Below are 13,631 nucleotides of genomic sequence, written 5' to 3'. Positions count from 1 at the left end.
AACTGAACGAACTCAACGAGCACGTAGCTCGTGAAAAAAACAAACTCAGCGAAATGGAAGACGAGGATATGAAGCGTTGTATCATGGAACGAATTAGTAATTTAGAAGATGAGAGATGTACACAATTGGAAACCGCTTCCTCGAATCGTTAACAGCCTCAAATTCAGATCAGCCGCATTCGGGAAACAATCGATAGAATACTGAACGGGGATGCAACTTTAGCCAACAGAGAGCAAGGTGTTATCACCATTGCCAGCATTCTGACGGTATTAGGCTTCATCATATCAACTATTGTATTATCAGTTACTGGAGGGGATTTGCAGTCGGCTGTCCGCAGGACCCCAAGTGGTGGCACCACATCGAGTGATGGTGATGTCAGAGATTGGATAAAAAAAACATCTGAAATCGCTGGAAGAGGCCCTTAGTTAAACTGCTGGTAAAGTCGCAGAAGCCTTACCTGGTATCCTAGGAAGTATCGTATCATGGCTGCTTAGCACGCTGGGTAAAACTGCTGCGTGGCTCGGTCAAAATCTGTGGGCATTCATCGTCACTGTGGCTGGTCTGTCGTATGTTGCGGCTAGAAGGGTCCTGCTTACATAAGGTGGTGACCTGCGGTTAACCTCACTTTACCAAATAAGGTGATCTGCTGTTAACCTCACTCAACCAAATAAGGTGTTTTAGCCATAGAAAGCAGAAACCGACCGTGACACCTCCAGCAGTCAACGCTGTTTTATAATGCTGTTGCTGTTGATTTGATGCCTGCGCAGTGAGTGGTGGGAGGTCCCCAACACCCCCTGGTTTAACCCTTGGCTCTGATGGTGATGCCACAGTGAAGGTGCCATGCAGACAACTGAGTGGGTGGAGGTATGTGGGAGATATTTACATTGGTGTTAAGACCCACTTTTTTGATTTGCTGTTGCCAAGAATAGCCCACACGTACGTTCTAATCGAATCGTTTAAATGAATAACACCAACGCGAGTGTATCCTTTCGATGTATCCAGCATATTTTTTTTTTCCAATCATCACCTGGCCCCTGTTTAAACCTCCAAACGCGATCATCCTCGCTGTCGTCAAAAGCCATGTAACGGTCATCCCACTCGTTTGTTTTAAAGTAGTGATACGACTTGTAACCCCATTTTTGAACCACATTGTAGATGGCTTCCACGAGAGACTGATTGTGAACAATAGGAATTCCTAATCCATGATTCGGTCCTGGCAAACAACAGTCAGTATTCGGATCAACACCAAATTCATTACAAACTCTTGCGTATGCCCGTCTATCATACGGATTGTTTATCGCATTCCATGCCTTATCCTGAGGTTCTAGTGCGCTTATTTCTCTGAGAATACGTCTGATAAGGTAGTACACGTGAAATGTAAAACACAGATTTACTCAGTTCATCCCGCCTAGTGTCTGTCAACGTCAAGCCGCAACCAGTCGGCGTGCACCACACTGCGAAATTAAATTGATTCTCCCAGAACTGCATGGGGCTGCTAAACCACACATGTACCGTATTCACAGTCGTGACAGAAAACCCATAATGTTCAAACACATCAATGAATCTGGCTATAAAGTGGGGTGCCCTGCGGACAGCTGAGTTTAGGGGTATGGTGGTCTCCCCCATCACCACGATTTTCATGTGTGTGAAGGCGGAGGTGTTTATGTGGTTGGTTTTAGGGTAACGTACTTCAGGTTTAGGCATATTATTATATATACAGTGTTCCCAGAAATTATTGAGAAAATCTTTGTTTTTTTTCTAATGATGCTAAGATTGGAAAAAGGGCTTTCACTATGCACTAAGCATACTAAATAAGGCTTTGAAGGCAGCTCATTACGTCAAGAGTTATCTCCCTTGTCTGAGCAGACGGCTTCCTGTGTTGACATGGCAGAATTTACAGCAAGAGACAAAAGAAAGCTCATTCTACATGATTTTGAAAGGGGTGAGGCTGATGCTAAAGTGGTAGCTTGTAGACATGGTATTCCTCTGTCTACAGTATACAGAACTTTGAAGAATATTCAAACAGGAACCGGGATAGAGCACAAAGCAGGGGCAGGTCGGCCTAGGAAATTCAGTGTTGTGGATCGCCGAAAACTTGGGCAGATTGTGAGTAGGGGTAAATTGAAAAGTGTTGAGAACATAAGAAATGAAATGATTAGCAGAGGAAGTCCTCAGGTATGCAACGAAACAGTTAGGCAGGAATTACAGAGACTTAACTGGGTGAAAAAACGTGGAATCCCCTCGCCGTTGATGAAAGATGCACAAAAGGAAAAACGTTTAAGCTGGTGTCGGGCTCATGAAAATCAAGATTGGGATAATGTTTTCTTTTCGGATGAAAGTTCTGTTTGGCTTTTCCCTAATTGTGTGAAAATTTGGACCAAAGATACTGTCAAACCTATCTACCAGCGACCAAAACATAGCCCGAAGTTTCACATGTGGGGTGGCATATAGGCTCGCGGAGTGACGCCATTGTGTGTTTTCACGGGTAACTTGACAAAAGAAAAATACGTTGACATTCTAAATGGTCACCTTCTTCCGACAGCACAAACATTGTATGAAGATGATTGGATTTTCCAGCATGATAATGACCCAAAACACACTGCGCGCTACACAAAACAGTGGTTGTCGGGCGAAAATGTTCAAGTTTTAGACTGGCCCAGTTACAGCCCAGACCTAAACCCAATTGAGAATGTGTGGGGAGTCATGAAGGACAGAATAAACCAAAAGGGACTGAGAAATATTGAAGATATGAAGGCCGAGGTGGTCCAATATTGGGATACCCTGTCACACGATTACCTACAAACTTTGATGGGTAGTGTGCCTAGGCGTATTCAGGCATGAATTGCTGAGCGAGGAGGTCTAACAAAGTACTAAAACAAGACTGAGACTGTAAAAGGATGATGTTTTAACATGTTTATGTAAGTAAAACGCCAGAAGTTAATAAACGTAATGAGTTACATGACGCTGCATGATTCTCAATAATTTCTGGGAATACTATAATTTATATTATAATTAAGTACATTACGCTTCCGAATATAGCGAATGGTGAGATCGTTCAACTTATGCGTCCCATTGATAACACGTCTGGCCACCTCGAAATAGAATTATGCGATATCACCTACTACCCGCGATGGATAAACGTCAACCACTTAACTCATGAGTTGTTCATCAATGGGAAATGAAACAAAATAACTGATGGTTACTATAGTGTGTGTTCTCTCAACGATGAAACGTTCAAATCCCTAGGAGCTAGTCTTACAATAATTGACTGAAACGGAATAGTGAGGTTATACGCTGGGAACAACACAATAAGGTTCAGTGAAGAGTTTTCTCATTTACCAGGGCTTCTTCCGGGTGGTAAATTATTACCTCATGAATCCATCACTAGTAGTTTTATGCCACAGGTAATTCCATGATGGGTGATATGCGTTCATCTCGATCAGCTTAGCACAATGGATAATTTACAAAATCACCGGCCTTCCACCTTGTTGAAGGTTACATGCAACAACAAAAATCAAACATAATTAAAACACAATTATCACTTATTCATGACATCTAATATACATTGCTGCTTGTTAAAAAAACGAATAAACAAAACTGTAAGCGTACAATCGTAATTCAAAAGTGCAATATTTTGTACTTGGGCTTACTTCCCTCGAAACGAAGCCCTCGGGAGACCGAACCCAGTCATAGCGGGTGGCCGTGCACTCAAGGGTAACGACGACTTCCGATTGGCTGGTTCATTTGCTGATACGCTAAGATTTGCTAACTCATTGTGTGTATACAGAAAGATGGTCTGTTTGATGGCCTAGTCACAAGAAAGTAAGATTCTTTATGGATAACAGCTTCTTTTATTGCCCTTGATGCATCGTTTCAGTACCGTTGTCAGACAAAATCATTAACACTAGAATAAGTTGTTATCCCCGGTGAATGTATATAGAGATGTTGGGTTTTGTAAATGCACGTTCTCTGAATTTGAGTTCGATCAAATCAAAAATCATCTCAGCAGAGATGGTGAACTACTGCGTGACAGGAAAGTGTCATTCGTCCAAGTACAAAGCAGGACTTGAAAGAGTTTGCACCAGTTTCCGTCAAATCCAGTCATCCGAAAAAATGGTTGTAGTTAGTTTGCAACCCATAGACATAAAACCTTGTCATGTGTACAAGTATCACTCCTGCCTAATTACATAATGTGGCAGAGACTGGACTCGGGTGCACGAGTCATAAATCAATTTATTTTGTTTATGGCGAATAGTCTGATAGGTGTTAAGTTCAAATTGCACGTGGTCAATGATTGAAGCTGTGTACTGCATGTTGTCTTTAGCAGACAGGCAGGCAGACATATAGGTGTCAATAAACCAGACACTGAGCTTTCTCTGTGACAGAGGCTGCTTACCACAATCAACAAGTTGTTTTATGTAACGAGTTTATTCACTTGTTTGTGTACACAACCAAGATTAGACTACTGCTCACGATCTCATACCCCGAGCATGCATACTGTTTCAAGCTCCGCGAACCTATTCACTACCCATGCGTTATGGGCGCAGCGCAGCACAGCTGTGGAAACCAGTTTTTCCCCCCAGCGCTGTGGATCGTTGAACTCCGATTTCGCGGGCTTTTTTTTCATCGCGTTTTTTTTTTCAACTTAATAGACTGAATTGGCACTTTTCAGTATTTGTTTCGGTAAGTGCATACCTAAAGGTATCAGAATCTGCAAAGTTGTGTTTTACGTTGCATGTGACCTTTAAGGGCTGTCAGTGTAAAAATTGACAGTATCAGAATTAAAGGTATCAATTTTAGATACAAAAAACAATACTTTAAATATAGGATACCTAAGCGTAACACTGCATATACAATAATGGCTATAAAATCAAGGGCCAGGAATGCGAATAAAAAAATGTATTAATGTAGGTGATACTAGAGGGTTTGATGATAGAAGAGTAGATGGTAAAATATACGCTTTTAAGCTTATAAACAACATTTACAGACGCGTTGTCGGTGGATCTCGTAGTAATTTTAACATAGATACATCAGGATCTGACAGCAAAAACACGATACGATATAGTTTGCAACGATACAGATGAATGGAGAATACACCCATTGTTCGGTGGCAAACTGCTTTGTTTAGAAGATTTTGATAGGCCTACAGATATTTATTAAAACAAACTGTACTATCTAATACTCACTGACGATAACAGGTGGATGATGCTACCATCCCAAATCAACTGACTTCTCAACATAACACTAATTTCTCCATACGTTTTCATGGAAAATAAAGGCCACTACCTAAACAAAGTAGTAAACATTGGAATCTTACTCGCGGCTTACGTTCCATCTCAAAGACACAGTGTAACCATTACAACAGTCTCGAGCAGAGCAGCCCACATGCTGTCGTGTAAACCAGGAGAAAGCGAGGTATTACAGTTGGTTACTGAATTCGATGGTGTGACTACCATCATGGAAAACCTCTCAGGGAATTCAGGTCTACCTAGGTGAACCACCACAGAGCGATATTGAGATCGTGAAAGGAATCAAACTTCGGAGGTCTAAAACACACCAAGGTCGCGTTTGCTCAATTTACGTGTGGGTAGGGGGTGATTCACGCAGTGACAGTGGAAGACACTATATCTCTAACCAAGATTTTTCTATCCAAGCACATCAATTTTATTAGTTTTAAGTTCACGCTTGAGGCATTATCAGAAAACAATTGGAAACTGTTTTCTAACAGTTTTATAAACGATGGTAAGCTCTAATGTAACACTCGGTGACACAAAGAGATTCAATTTACCCAGTGAGGAAGCCACCCCATACCTCTTATACTCTAAAGATAACATATACAAACGAATGCCACTAGAAGGTTTTACAGAGCTCGAATGGTTAATTAAAGTAACACTAACAAACTCTTACATGGTTTTTAATCAAAACGACCTCATTTCCAACATTACTAACAATGGTATACTTCTCACATCCTTTAATCCCCTAAAAGATAATTCCATACAAGTGTTACCAATACCAGGTAACACTGGCAACATGCTAGCACCAGTCAACTCCAGTGCCAGTTTAGGCATTAACATTAACCTGATTTTTTTCTGGATCCATATGGTATGAAACCAGACACGACACTAATTCTGACGTATATCTCACAAAAGTATCTGAGTCAAGAATACTTTTAGATGGTCTTAGAATATTTTGGTTTAAAAAGCATAAACGATGCCGAATCATAATAAGGCAAGGTTATTCACCATCAATAAGCCTCGATGGTGTTCGTATTATGGATGAAAACACGTCTATTAATATCTTCCCCATTTACCTGTGCGATGATTTAAACCTTATAAGTTTAAAATATATCAGTCATAATCATAAAGCAAAGAAACACGATGAAATTAGAATAATTGCTATATCAAAGTTAAACATGGTAGAAGGTCATGTTTCCACCGCACTCAGTGACAACAAAATCTCAAAAGATGAGTTTCATTTGATCATAAGCGAACTAGAAAAATACAACAAAATGAAAAATGAAATTAGATCAAAGGTTCATTAAACATATTCTATAAGCGAGGATGAGAAAAAAATGTACATAAAACAATACGATACAACAAGCCCAAGAGGCATTTATCACGAAAACCAACAGGCATAATAGAAGATACACATTAAACTGTTTCGCTGAAATCAATATAGCGGTGGGGGAACCCCAAACCCCTGATAGCCAACTACAAGTCCCTGTAGTCAGCCGACTGCAAGCCACCGCACCACCACCTGCTTATAGAGAATAGTTCACACTATTAGAGATTTGTTCACACCTATGCATAATAATGGAATTGTGGGGGGCTGAAAACATATCTTGAGTTGACGTTGAGTCTCTGATTGTCAACAAACTCGAAGAATTATGGCATGGTGACTATCTATTGACTATTGTTATTAAGAAAAGCTCTACAAAGAGTATTTTCTGACTGAATCCCTTGTTATATAGTATAATAAAATTGTAATTCATTTCCCCTGCGTTGGGTTTTTACGATAAGAGGTAAAGAATGTAACACTACTGTTGCTGCTTTAGTGTTTAGTACCTAACTTATTACCTTCATGTAGAATATCACCTTCTCATTGTCTTCTTTGTAGAGAACTTTACACCTTCATGTAAAATATCACTGTCTTACCGTCTTGTATTGTAGAAAACTTCACACAAGTCGGGTGATTAATCCCCTGGATGCCACAGGGACATATATGTCCCTCCTCTACATACCTCACTTGGAAATCTAATAAAATTCTAAATATACCACGCATATATAAATACTTCACAATTTTGAATTCTGCGGAAAATTCCCAGTTTCTTGATACCATCCACTATTATCTCAGACCAAACTAAAGTGCTTAAAATCACCTTTCAAAAGAGGCTTCATCGTAAATGTCGCCATTTTTCAAACTGTACAAAATCGAGATTCACAGCGTTATTTGCAGTATGTTTTGAAATGTGAAAATCGGATAATTACTGGGAGTAATGAATTTCAAAAATAGCATACGCCGAAGTGCGCTTTCCGCCATATTGAATAGTGTTTACAAAATCACGTTTCGAGAAGGCCGGTATTGAGACGCCTATTGCATCATGTATAGTTCATAGTTAGCTGCGACAAATGCATCATTGAATTCCCCAAGCATCTTAGAATCAAATTACAAAAGGTCTTTGTCACCAATACCAACTGTCTAGACAAAACGAAACGAAATATACTTTGTATGAAAACGAACGCGGTGCTCGAAAGACAGCGCTTGACTGAAATGTAAACAAAGAAAAATTCCAATTTTACACTGCGTAGCATTTTCGGAAATTTTCCAACATCCAGCAGCCTAATCATTGCTTACAATGGCTCAATACGCTTACTATATTCAGGGGAAGAGTATCGTAGCAAGAAAAAGCAAATTGAAAACAGATACAATGAAATAATTTGGTAATTCATAAGAAACTGTCAAACTTTTACTGCAGCGTGACGCCATGACTGACGCAAAATCACGCAGAACGACAACGGCACTCATCGGCATTTCTGGCTTCTTCCATCATTTACAATGTAAACGACAAGAACATATAACAATACACAGATAGTCAGAATAATTCTGATTACTTACATCTCACATTTATATACAAAAGATCCCTGAATCAAGCAAAAATTCCTCGCAAAATCCTGTTGACCCTTCTCAGCGAAACCGCCATTTTGAAAGAAATCGGTCATCGGTAGTGATTTCACACGTCAACATTGTTGCACATATTAGGCAATTTCTTTGAGGTGAAGGTCGGTTGAACAAGAGTAAACACAATAACCATACCATTCCGATTGCATTTTTAGTATTTTGATGTATATTTTGCGCATCGTTCAGATACTTTTTCATGAAACTGATTTCAGTATCTACATATATCCATGTTCGACACCATATCATGTGTGGATATAAGGTATGCGTTTTTATTCTCTGAAAGCTTTTGATTGTTTGAATAATACTTACATGGGAAATTGACTCAGTAAGTGTACTATACCCCATTTTAAGCCTCTACACAAGTGTTGGAAGATCACACGTAGCCATTACTGCAACATGTGCTTTAATTCCCGTGATGTGCAATATTCAATACGTTGGGACAAATATTGCAGTTTCATATGAACAGGTTAATAAACAGCGATTTAATTCAAACTTATAAGTAAAACGGATAATATTAATGAAAATGATTTGGTCATTTTATGAAATGTAGGGGCACACATACTACTATTTACAGGAATTGTCTTGTTCATTGTATTGGTTTGTGTCGTTTTTATAGACAAAACAATTATGAATATTAATTGACCAGGTGCGAGTTTGGCAAAAACGTTTCATGATTCATTATCATTTGTTTTCGATAATAGAGTCAATTCAAATTCGATTACAATATATCTGATGGCAGAATATCTAACTCAAACAATATTTATAAGAAAATTGTTAAAAATATATAAACCAGGTCATGTCTTAATTTGGACAAGCCTTACGTCCATATTCTAATACTTCTGTACTGAAAAAGCGACCTCTTTGTACCTTGCATTGCATACTTATGAAGGGAATTGATTTCATAATCACAAGAAGAAAAGTCTATTTCCTAAATGAATATTCAATGAATAATCAGGTATTGTGAAACTTTCATTTACGCTAAATTGATGCTAGACAGGTGCGCGTGTTGCTCACAATAAGATATGTAGTAAAACCGTGTAATTGTTGCTATGTTCAGGACACTATTTCAGTGATAAAACCATTCATTTTATATTTTGGCTAAAAAGTGTTGAATTCTGACACAGAAGCAGAGATTTTTTACACATTGAGTGGAAATTAGGTTAGATATATACTAATCAGCAACCACAGTTGTCTTTTTCCGACGTCACAAAATGCACAAAACATGTCGTGACGTCAACTAAAATGTCGCATTATTTTCAGTTATTTCATTACATTTGAAAATGTGGCTGTTACTTCGTTAATAATTGTGCAAAATTAATAAAAATACATCTACACAAACAGGAGAATATGGGAATCTAAGAACTAAAATATGTATCGGATAGGGACATCCAAATCGCTATTACCTGCTTTTTATGTAGTACACTGACTGGCACCTTTTCTTACAAATTGTGAAACTATCAAAAGGTATCCTCTCACATTGGAGAAATTTGTATTGGAATAGTTTGGTTCACAGTGAAATATACTGTCCGTATCCACAGCAAATTCTCCCCATGTGATCGGAGTTACATTGACCTAATGTAAACCATAGCTGAGTTATGCCCCTTTATCTTTATACGTCATAGTAGAAAATCGATTTTTGACATTTATTGCAGGTCATTTTTTATTTTGTGATTATGACGTTATGCATTTGCACATACATCCATTTCATATACACTTATGTCGTTCAGATATCAAGCTGTATTTTCTTACTTTCCGTAAAGATGCCAAATTAAAAAAAACCGTAGCAGAGTGTTTTTATTGGTGCACGATTAAAAACGGGGAAATTTACTGTTTTTCAACACACACAAAGGTTTTGGACAACTTTTAGCAGTGTCTATTTCTCAGACCCCTGAGGTAGCCGCATATATATTTATTCCAACTGATGGGAAATTAAATATTCTACATTTCTGTGCAATTTTATAGCCGAACGCAGATCCAGTACCACGCGAGCGCAAATCTCACACAACGTTCACTTTTCAAACCTTACGAAAATGTGCGCTTGAAAAAAAACTCGGCATCCAGGGGGTTAAGAGTGCGTAGGAATGTGCATTGCAGTCTAGTATTGTAGAGAGCTTTACATGAACTGTACGACATTCTCTAGCCTCCTTCCAAAAACGTTAATGGCACGCTAATGGTGCATGTATGAGGTAAAAAATGCACGTGAGAGCAATAGAGAATATTGGTAAGGTAGTGTGACGTCATGAGGAGGGTGTTATTTCACACACACACACACACACACACACACACACACACACACACACACACGTAATACACGTGCACTCGTGCACGCATTCACACATGACATCCATATCCCCCACAGACTATTTGTGATGTCATACGCTTATTTCTGTGCGATAACACCAACCTGTGACGTCAATCGTTTGGGTAGGTGGTAGCGATGTCAAGAATCGTGACGTCATTTTGTTTTGCCAAGAAGGTGGTGACGTTTCCGTGATGTTATGAGCTTATTGGTGATGTCATCGTCGCGCGCGCTGTGTGTCGACACTTTTCCGACGTCACTCCATGACGTCATGGTATTAGGCCAGCGCATTTCCGAGGACATGTTACATCACCGGAGCACCTTTAGAATTCAGCACCACAGTTTCTCGTGAGGACGTTTCCAGCCGTAGGTCACATGTCAGTGAGACAGGCAACCATTTTGTGACGCGAACCTGCGACCTTCGGATTGTTAGCCCGACAGCTAACCGACTGAGCTACGTCCACATTGTTGCACAATGTGCAAATTTAGCTAGTCACGGAAGTGAACGGAAAGAGTTGAATTGGTTGCGGACAATTACGAAGGTTACTTGGTGCCGCTTTCAATCTACTGACGGTTGCCGAATGGTCCCGATGTCCTTTGGCACGATCGTCCTGTTCCGTAATCTGCAAGATACCATGTTGTGTTGAATGAGCCGATATGGTTCGAATTGAAAACGGTTGTTGACGTCAGGCGTCAGGCGTTGATTTCACGGTGCATGCATGAATGATGTGCTTGTATGAAAATCATTGTGTGCTTTCTTGACAGAAAAGTGTTGTACGAGGGTGAATTAGACTTCAAATCATTATTGTAAAATATGTAGATCTAGAGGTGAAAGTTGCTGGAGGCTGATTTCCACCAGTACAAAATTTCGACATTAAACCATTTCATCGCTTATTTAACTTTTGAAGTTTTTGGTCTCCCGTTTTTCTTTGTGAACAACGTATTAAAAATGGAATAGGAAAACATGCATTTACCTACTATATTGGATTAGGTCCCTTACCCTAACCCTAAACCCTAAACCCTAACCCTAACCCTAACCCTTGGAATAATTCTAATAAATAGAATACGTTCACCGAACCGGCGCGAAAATGCCTGACGTATCCAGTGTACTACTACGTACTACTGCAAACTCGCAACATCGTTGGGTTTCTGTAATGACATGACTGGTAGAGATGAAACGTCAGTGATCGGAGCTTATACGCACTCGCTGAGCTTGACGACCTTGTTGCTATGCCAGCGTCATAGGGCATTGTTTCCAGAACGTGCTTTTGAACAAAATCACCTGCAATTGCGTAAAATAGTATTATGACGTGTCTTTAAAGATTGTGGTGCTGTATTCAAAAGTAGGCTTTTCTCGGAAAAGCGCTGGTCCCATACTACTGAGTTTAAACTTGAAATTATTTGGGTTACGACAAAAATACAATGGGAAATATAATTTTCTTAAGTCACTATAATGTTCGCACGCAAGCAGAAAATGATACTCGTTTTCCACGTCTAATTCACACACTGGACATATTCTTAAACAATAATCAACATTAGACCATCTGCCTTCATTTACGTTTAACTTTAGTAAATCAGTTCTTAAAGGTCACATGCAACGTAAAACACAACTTTGCAGATTCTGGTGCCTTTCGGCATGCACTTACCGAAACAAATCATAAAAAATGCCAATTCAACCTGTATAGTTGAAAAAACGAGATGAAAAAAAGCCCGCGAAATCGGAGTTCAAACGTTTCACTAAATTTCCCCCAGCGCTGGGGGAAAAACTGGTTTCCACAGTTGTGCTGCGATGCGTCCATAACGCATAGGCAGTGGATAGGTTCGCGGAGCTTGAAACAGTATGCATGCCCAGAGTCTGAGGTTGCGAGCAGTAGTCTAATCTTGGTTGTGTACACAAACAAGTAAATAATCTACTCGTTACGTAAAAAACTTGTTGATTGTAGTAAGCAGTCTCTGTCTCAGAGAAAGCTCAGTGTCTGGTTTATTGACACCTATATGTCTGCCTGCCTGTCTGCTAAAGACAACATGCAGTACACAGCTTCAGTCATTGACCACGTGTAATTTGAACTTAACACTTATCAGACTATTCGCCATAAACAAAATAAATTGATTTATGACTCGTGCACCCGAGTCCCGTCTCTGCCACATTATGTAATTAGGCAGGTGTGATACACATGACATGTTTTTATGTCTGTGGATTGCAAACAAACTACATTCATTTTTTTCGGATGAGTGTATCTGACCAGAGACTATATAATAGACTAGTATATGGTCTCTGATCTGACGGAAACTGGTGTAAACTCTTGTCAGTTTCAAGTCCTGCTTTGTACTTGGACGAATTACAGATTCCAGCCACGCAGTAGTTTACCATCTCTACTGAGATGATTTTTGATTGGATCGAGCGCAAATTCAGAGAACATGTATTTTCAAAGCCCAACATCTCTATATACATTCTTTATGGATAACAGCTTCTTTTAGTGTATACGATTTTTTGTTTGACAACAGTATATGAATCCATACTGAAACGGCGCATCAAGTACACAAAAAGAACTTGTTATCCATAAAGAATCTTACTTTCTTGTGACTCGCCATACTTCTAAAATGCCCATCAAATAGATCATCTTTCTGCACACACAATGAACCCTCAGCATAGCAGCAAATGAAACGGCCAATCGGAAGCCGTCGTTACACTTGAGTGCAGATCCACCCTCTACGACTGCGTTCGGTCTCCCGAGGGCTTCGTTTCGGGGGAAGTAACCCCAATATTGCACTTTTGAATCGCGATTGTACGCTTATAATTTTGTTTATTTGGTTTTTTTTACAAGCAGCAATGTATATTATAGGTCATGAATAAGTGATAAATGTGTTTTAATTATGTTTGACTTTTTGGTTACATGTGACCTTTAATCTTGTATATAAGGTACGATATTTCTTTATTGTAATGGCAGTTAAGTATTTTTCTGGAGGTAGAAGACTTTTGTACTCCTTATATACTCTATATCTTGTGCTATGTTGTAAAAGTCCTTTCCAAGAATGATAAAACATGTTTATAGCAACATCTTTGAAGCGTCAAAGAAATATCAAGGGAGCACCTTTAGAATTCAGCACCACAACTTCTTGTGAGGACGTTCTCTGCCATAGGTCACGTATCACT

Source organism: Haliotis asinina, chromosome 6, assembly GCF_037392515.1.
Source record: "Haliotis asinina isolate JCU_RB_2024 chromosome 6, JCU_Hal_asi_v2, whole genome shotgun sequence".
Taxonomy (NCBI): domain Eukaryota; kingdom Metazoa; phylum Mollusca; class Gastropoda; order Lepetellida; family Haliotidae; genus Haliotis; species Haliotis asinina.
Note: the sequence above shows the minus strand (reverse complement) of the source record.